The 7,740-nt window shown below is 57.5% G+C and overlaps 1 protein-coding gene across 1 annotated transcript in view; it reads left to right on the forward strand.

Moving 5' to 3' along the window:
• Positions 1 to 7,740, forward strand: part of SHANK3 (SH3 and multiple ankyrin repeat domains 3) — a 368,789-nt gene that overhangs the window by 308,502 nt on the left and 52,547 nt on the right. The gene's annotated exons all lie outside the window — the stretch shown is intronic.

The following is a 7,740-nucleotide window of genomic DNA, read 5'->3' on the forward strand; positions in this document are numbered from 1 at the left end:
GGGGGGGGGGGGCGTGGGGCGGGGCGGGGGGGGAGCATGCGTGGCAGGGTGTGGCGGGCGTGCATGAGGAGCAGGACCCCCCCGGGCTCGTTGGCCCCCTCCCAGGAGGCCCCCGCAGCCACACCCACGGGCTCCGCAACCGCATCCACCACCCCTTCCCCAGGGTCGGAGCCCCGTTTCCTGTTGCTAGGGGTCACTGGGGAGGGGGTGTCCCTTCCCCACCCCCTGCCGTTGTGCGCCTTGTTTGTTCCTAAGAGGCCCCTCCGCCCCGCCGTCTGCTGGGGAGCGTTTCCGTGAAACTCCCTCTTCTTCCTCCGAGCTCCCAGGGACCGCTCTTGGCTCTCCTCCCGGGCGCTTCTCCTCTGCGCCAGGCTCCCGGCACGCTCCTCAGGCTGTGCCCGCTTCCGAGACCTCCTGACACCCCCCACCTCGGAGTGCCCCTCCACGTGTTCATCGTGCTTTGCCGGCTGTCCTTCCCCACCTCCCATGACTTTCCGGCCTCCCCACAGAACGCTGCTCAGCATCCCCGCTAGGCTGGGGGGGTGGGTGGCGGCCCTGTTTCTCTCCTCCCTTCCCCATAATCAGCTGGATGTTTCCCAGCATCCCTGTTCTCTCTAGCACAGCCTCTGCACCACCACCCCAAGCAAATGGTCCTGGGGAGGTGAGTTCCCCCCCCCCCCAATCTGGCATTCATGAAGGCTGACTAACACCAGGTCACCCGCTCTCCTGAGAGCCAGTTTGGTATAGTGGTTAAGTGCGTGGACTCTAATCTGGGAGAACCGGGTTTGATTCCCCCACTCCTCCACTTGCACCTGGCTGGATGACCTTGGGCGAGCCATAGTTCTGATAAGGGCTGTTTTTGAAAAAGAGCAGTCTCTGCCAGAGCTCTCTGAGCCCCACCTAACTCACAGGGCGTCTGTCTGTTGTGGGGAGGGGAAGGGAAAGGAGTTTGTGAGCCACTCTGAGACTCCCTTGGGTAGTGAAGGGTGGGGTAGAAATCCAATCTCCTCCTCCTCTTCTTCTTCTTCCAGCTTTGGCCTACTAAGGAAAGGGCCTCCTAGGAGCACACCGACCCTGCTGGGCGGCTTAGAAAGCTATGCCCTGCCCCGGGCATGCACTTCCTCGGAAGTGTGGGCATTCAGAAGAGCCATCGCTCTGGCGTGAGGCAGTTGCTGGGGAGCAGCTAGTTCCCTCCCCCCCACACACACATCTACAAGGGTTCTCACAGGACTCGGCCGCTCCCCTTCCTTGGACAAACCATGGCCCCGCTGCGGGTGGCCTTTGGGGAACCCATGGCTGGTTCGGCCCCCTCCTGTTTGATTCCTGTCACTTTGCTTGGCTATCAGAGTCAGTCCATCCCTTTTTGTACAATCTCGGCCTGATGGGGATGGTCTTTGGGCCAAAAGTCCCAAGCTTGGCTAAGAGGCGGAATGTGGCCATTTGGGGAAAGGCCTGGCGAGGCCCAGCAGTGCAGCCCGTGGTCCAGTAGTGTCTACTCAGACTGGCAACGGCTCTCCAGTTTCTCAGGCAGAGATCTTTCCCATCACCTCCTGCCCGGTCCTTTCTAACTGGAGATGCCGGGGATTGAACCCGGGACCTTCTGCATGCCAAGCAGATACTCTTATCAATGAGCCACAGCCCTTCTTCACAGTTCTCCAGGGCCTCAGATGAAGGTCTTTCCCATCACTTCCTGCCTGGTCCTTTTGAACTGGAGATGCCGGGGATTGAACCCGGGACCTTCTGCATGCCAAGCAGATACTCTTATCAATGAGCCACAGCCCTTCTTCACAGTTCTCCAGGGCCTCAGATGAAGGTCTTTCCCATCACTTCCTGCCTGGTCCTTTTGAACTGGAGATGCCGGGGATTGAACCCGGGACCTTCTGCATGCCAAGCAGATACTCTTATCAATGAGCCACAGCCCTTCTTCACAGTTCTCCAGGGCCTCAGATGAAGGTCTTTCCCATCACTTCCTGCCTGGTCCTTTTGAACTGGAGATGCCGGGGATTGAACCCGGGACCTTCTGCATGCCCAGCAGAGGCTCTGTCACTGAGCCACGGCCCCTCTTTACAGCTCTCCAGGGTCTCAGGCGGAGGTCTTTCCCATCACCTCCTGCCTGGTCCTTTTTGACTGGAGATGGTGCCAGGGATTGGACCTTCTGCATGCCGAGCAGAGGCTCTGCCACTGAGCCACAGCCCCTCTTCACAGCTCTCCAGGGTCTCAGGTGGAGGTCTTTCCCGTCACCTTCTGCCTGTTCCTTTTTAACTGGAGATGCTGGGGATTGAACTCGGGACCTTCTGCATGTCAAGCAGAGGCTCTGCCGCTGAGCCACAGCCCCTGCCCTCTCAGGCCAACCGTGAGGGCAGTGGGCAGGCTGAGCGGCAACCTGTCCCAGAGCTGATCCTGGGCAAGGGAAGGCAGGGATGGGCTCCAGTGAAACTGGGCTTATGGAAGGGGAGTCCGGCAGGAGCCCCCAGAGTCTTGCCCTGAGGCCTGGGCCACCTCCCTCCGAGAGTCTCTTGCCTTTGTGGCATGTGGTGTATGCAAAGCTGCATGGGAAGTGTTGCATGTGGGGGAAGGGGGCGCAGCAGGGAGGGGGGCACGCTTGCGCCGCTGCTTCCCCGGGGGTCCACGTCCTGGGATGCCACTCCCCAGCCTCACCAGAGGCCACGATCCAAGGCTCTCTCCCCAGTTGGCAGAGGCCGGGAGGGGGCAGCATGCCAGGGAGGAAACGCCCGCAACCCCTGCCATTGATGTCTTGTACTTTGTTTCTTGATTCCAAGCCTCGATGCGGAGGAGGAAAGGGGGTGAGTGCAACGGGCCCGACTCAGGGCCTCTCCCAGTCCTCTTTGGTTCGTGCTGCCCCACAGCCCCCAACGAGGGAGGGAGGGAGGGAGGGAGGAGACTGGACTTGGGGGGTGGGGGATCCTGCCTGGGGCTTCCAGGCCACTGGCTTCTTAGGAGGGCGTGAGCCCGAGGCAGCCCTGGCCCTCCTGCCACGCTGTAAGTTGGGTGTTCCACCCTGAGCGATTGTGCGGACTCGCCCTGCTTAATCCGCTTGGACTCCCAGGGAGAAAGGGAGGGCGGTTAGTAACTGAAAGAGAGACACGCTGGAGTTTCTGGGAGGAGAGGTTCTGGGGCGGAAGATGGCATATGCCACTCCCCGTTGTGTCCCTTGTCTCCATGTCTGGGTGGCCTCTTGGAGTGCTGGCTTCTGAAATGTTATTTATGTGAGTAATCTCTTTCCCAGTTTTCTCTGGACCCTTGGGGGGGCCTGCCAGTATTGCGGCACACAATGTGGAAGGGGTTTTTTTCCTATAGCCGCCTCTGTACCTTGTGCTTCCAGAGGTAGCCAGATGTCTCCGTGGGCCCTGCCAACACTGAGCGCAGGGCCCTGGCAGACCCCTCTCCCACGAAGGGAGGTCATGGCCATGGGCCTTTGCGCATCTTTGCACAACAGCCATACAAACAGATGGACCACAAAAGTCACAGTGGAACACAGTCTACTTAAGCCAGTTTGGTGTGGTGGTTAAGTGTGCGGACTCTAATCTGGGAGAACCGGGTTTGATTCCCCACTCCTCCATTGGCACCTGGCTGGGTGACCTTGGGCAAGCCGTAGTTCTGACAAGAGCTGTTCTTGAAAAAGAGCACTTTCTGTCAGAGCTCTCTCAGCCCCACCTACCTCACAGGGGGTCTGTCTGTTGTGGGGAGGGGAAGGGAGAGGAGATTGTAAGCCACTCTTTGGGTACACCTTTGGGTAGCGAAGGGCGGGGTATAAATCCAATCTCCTCCTCCTCCTCCTCCTCCTTCTTCTTCAGCTACTACCAGGGTTATCTCTGTGTGCCCCCCCCCAGCTTTTCCAGAGAAGTCTGTACATTGCCCTCTGCAAAGCAAGAAGCCCCGGGGGGGGGGGTCTCCTCATTGCTGTAGGTCCAGCTTCCCTGAGTAGAACAGCCTCCTCCTTTTGCCAGGACTCAGTAGCAACGCTCCCTCTAAGCTGTGGAGTCATGTGAGCAAAAATTCTGCTTTGTGAGCTGCTGGCATTAAAGTTGTGAGCAGGCGATTTGGCTCCTGCCGAAATTAGTTTGCCTGGAGCCACCTCCTTCCTGAGTCAAGACGAAAATGTGTGAGCCGGAGGCTAAAAAACTGTGAGCTGGCTCACACTCACTCAGCTTAGAGGGAACGCTGCTCAGTCGCGAGAGGATAAAGGGTGGAATGCCTTGGACACATATCAAACGAGGAGATCCCTGGGTCAGTTCCAGGAACGGACAAATGACTCTCCTTTCCGTTTGCATTCAAAAGAACAGTGAGTGACTGTTGACAGCCAAATGCCATCAAACAGATGAATCAGCACAGAAGTGTGAGGCCCGCCGCGGTGCAGAGGTTAGGCTGAGCGTGCAGAGCAGAGTCTTATCCCCCGGCTGCCACGGGAGCTCGCTGGCTGACCCTGGGCTAGCCATAAGCCAGTCCGGGTCTCCACCGGGGAGAAGTCAGCAAGTGAAGGGAATCAGACTGGCTGAGGCCACTGCAAGCGTAGCCACGGAATGGGTCCGCAGCTGCGTGGAGGGATTTTCAGTGGGAAACCGGCGGGCGGGAGAGATTGGGCACCCTTGCACCTTCCCGGCCCCTTCGCTCAGTCGTAGACTCTCCAAAGGTCTTTTGACAGCAAGACAAGCTGGGCCGGGCCTTGGCACACCCCTTGGCACGTAAGGGGCAGCTGGCCCCTTGCTGCTAAGAACCAAAATAAAGCTGTCCACAGCTCGGAGGGCCGTTTGGGTCAAACGAGCTGGAGAAGAAGGCGCCTATGTGGCCTGGCGGTCTTTCTGGCAGCCACCAGGGATGCCCCGTCGTGGCAGGGAGGGCGAAATCCAAGGGCTATCTAGGAAACGGAAAGGAGCAGCGTTGGGCCAGCATCCGTTGGGGGATGCGGAGCAAAGCTGAAAATTGGAGAAAGGGAACATTTTCTCAGTCCCAGCATGTGATGGAGAGTGTGGGCGGAGGGTTGTCAGACGTGCCCAGGGCCAGGAGCTTGGCAGGAAGTGGAGGGGGGGGGCAAATGTCTCTGTAGGTGGATGGAGGATCCTGAATTAGACTGATGTCGACGTAGCAGGCAGGAGAGGAGTTTCTCCATGGAGAAGGGCGCGTGACTGGCCCACCTTCTCCCCCGGGCAGGTAGCAGATGGCTGGGAACGCTCCCTGTCGTCAAGCCACTGGCCAGGGGCACCCCGTCGTCTCCAAGAAGCAGGCACATGTTTCCTCCACCACCTCCCCAGTGTCAGGGGACCCCCTGGCCTCTCTTACTGGCTTAGCTTCAGACTCGGAACTGCCGTGTCTCAGCTAGAACGGCCTATGCCAAAGGGCACCTGTGGAAAGAACTGCCAAGTGGGGGAAGCAGTGCCCGTCGGAACATCAGAACAGCCCTGCTGGGTCACAGCAGCCAGGGTCCACCTCGTCAAACATCCCGTCTCACACAGTGGCCAGCCAGTTTGGTGTGGTGGTGAAGTGTGCGGACTCTGATCTGGGAGAGCCGGGTTTGATTCCCCACTCCTCCACTTGCACCTGGCTGGATGACCTTGGGCAAGCCGTAGTTCTGATAAGAGCTGTCCTTGAAAAAGAGCCGTTTCTGTCAGAGCTCTCTCAGCCCCACCTACCTCACAGGGCGTCTTTCTGTTGTGGGGAGGGGAAGGGAGACGAGTTCGTCAGCCACTCTGAGACTCCGAGTGAAGGGTGGGGTATAAATCCAATCTCTTCTTCCTTCTCTTCTTCTTCTTCTTCTTCAGTTCCTCTGGAGGGCCAGCCACAGGCATGGAGGCCAAGGCCTTCCCCTGAGGTGGCCTCCTGACTCTGGGATTGAGAGGTTGACTGCCTCTGAATGTGGAGGTTCCCTTTAAGCACCATGGCTAGTAGACACTGACAGACTTATGGTAGGGTGGCCAGGTCCAGGTTGGAGAAATCCTGGAGACCTGGGGGGGGGTGGAGCCCTGGGGGAGGACAGGGACCTCAGTGGGGTGTACAAGGCCACAGAGCCCACCCTCCAAAGCACCCATTTTCTCCAGGGGAACTGAGCCCCCGTAGTCTGGAGCTGAGCTGTAACTCCTGAGGATCCCCAGGTCCCACCTGGAGGATGGCATCCTTGAGGCCTGCCCCTGGTCACTGCCAGGAGTGAGGCTTCTAACAATGTTGTTTTGCTCTGTGCTGCTGCTTTAAAGAACCTAAGAGAAGCCAATGCTGGGTCAGGCCAAATGGTCCATCCAGTCCAACACTCTGTGTCACACAGTGGCTGAAAATACCAGGTGCCCTCAGGAGGTCCAGCAGTGGGGCCAGAGGACACTAGAAGCCCTCCCACTGTTGACCCCCCTCCCAAGCACCAGGAAGACAGAGCATCACTTGCCTCAGACATAAGAACATAAGAGAAGCGAGTGTTGGATCAGGCCAATAGCCCATCTAGGGATGTGCATTCGGTAACTTTTTTCCCACCATAGAGACCAATGGAGGGGGTAGGGGCAACCTGTTTGAGGGCCCGTAGAATTGGCCCCCAGGTCCAATGCTCTTGAAACTTGGTTGGTATCTTGGGGAGAGGCTCCAACAGCTACCCTGTGAGTTTGAAGTCTCTCCCTCAAACCCCCTCCTCTCCAGCCCCCAGAATATACCCCATGTTTTCGCCATTGACTTCAATGGCCCATAGGATATAATGGGGCTGAAATTGACATTTGGCTGGCTAAAGACTCCCAAAGCTTCTACTGACGAAACTGACATGTGGGAGTCTTACTGCCAGCTGAAACTGATTCTGCCAGATTTGGCCGAATCCGAATGGGCCAAATTATTATTTTTTTGCACACCCCTAAACCCATCCAGTTCAACAAATTGTGATTTTAATTTATTGTATAGATTGTTTTAGAGGTATTGCTTGTTGTTTTATTGCTGTAAGCCGCCCTGAGCCGCTTCAGCAGGTGGGCGGGGTAGAAATTTAATAAATAAATAAATAACTTCCAGTAGATGGCGCTCATGGGCACAAACCTGGGGGGCATGATTTATGCTTGCATGTGTGCCACACGAAACCCTCCCACGGGTGCCCCCCCCCCCCAAGCACTAAGAATACAGAGCATCACTTGCCCCAGACATAAGAACATAAGAGAAGCCAGTGTTGGATCAGGCCAATGGCCCATCCAGTCCAACACTCTGTGTCACGCAGTGGCCAAAAATACCAGGGGCCATCAGGAGGTCCAGCAGTGGGGCCAGGACACCAGAAGCCCTCCCACTGTTGCCCCCTCCCAAGCACTAAGAATACAGAGCATCCCTTGCCCCAGACATAAGAACATAAGAGAAGCCAATGTTGGATCAGGCCAATGGCCCATCCAGTCCAACACTCTGTATCACACAGTGGCCAAAAATACCAGGGGCCATCAGGAGGTCCAGCAGTGGGGCCAGGACACCAGAAGCCCTCCCACTGTTGACCCCCACACCCACAAGCACCAAGAAGACAGAGCCTCCCTTGCCCCAGACTGAGAGCCCCTATCTATCCCTTGTGGCTAATAGGGGCCACGGATGGACCTCTGCTCCAGATGCTTATCTGATTCTTTCTCTTGCATGGAGGAGTGCTCACTGTTTGGAAAGTTTGGGGGGGGGGAAAGCTGGGTCTTAAATGAGGCAGTGCCGTCCCCTTGATGGAGAGGGAAGAGGCCCAGGCCTTAGGAGAAGCTTGGTCCAAACCCACGGGCAAGTCTCTCTCTCTCTCTCTCTCTC

Source organism: Gekko japonicus, unplaced genomic scaffold (genome assembly GCF_001447785.1).
Source record: "Gekko japonicus isolate JY-2015 unplaced genomic scaffold, Gekko_japonicus_V1.1 scaffold1201, whole genome shotgun sequence".
Lineage (NCBI taxonomy): Eukaryota > Metazoa > Chordata > Lepidosauria > Squamata > Gekkonidae > Gekko > Gekko japonicus.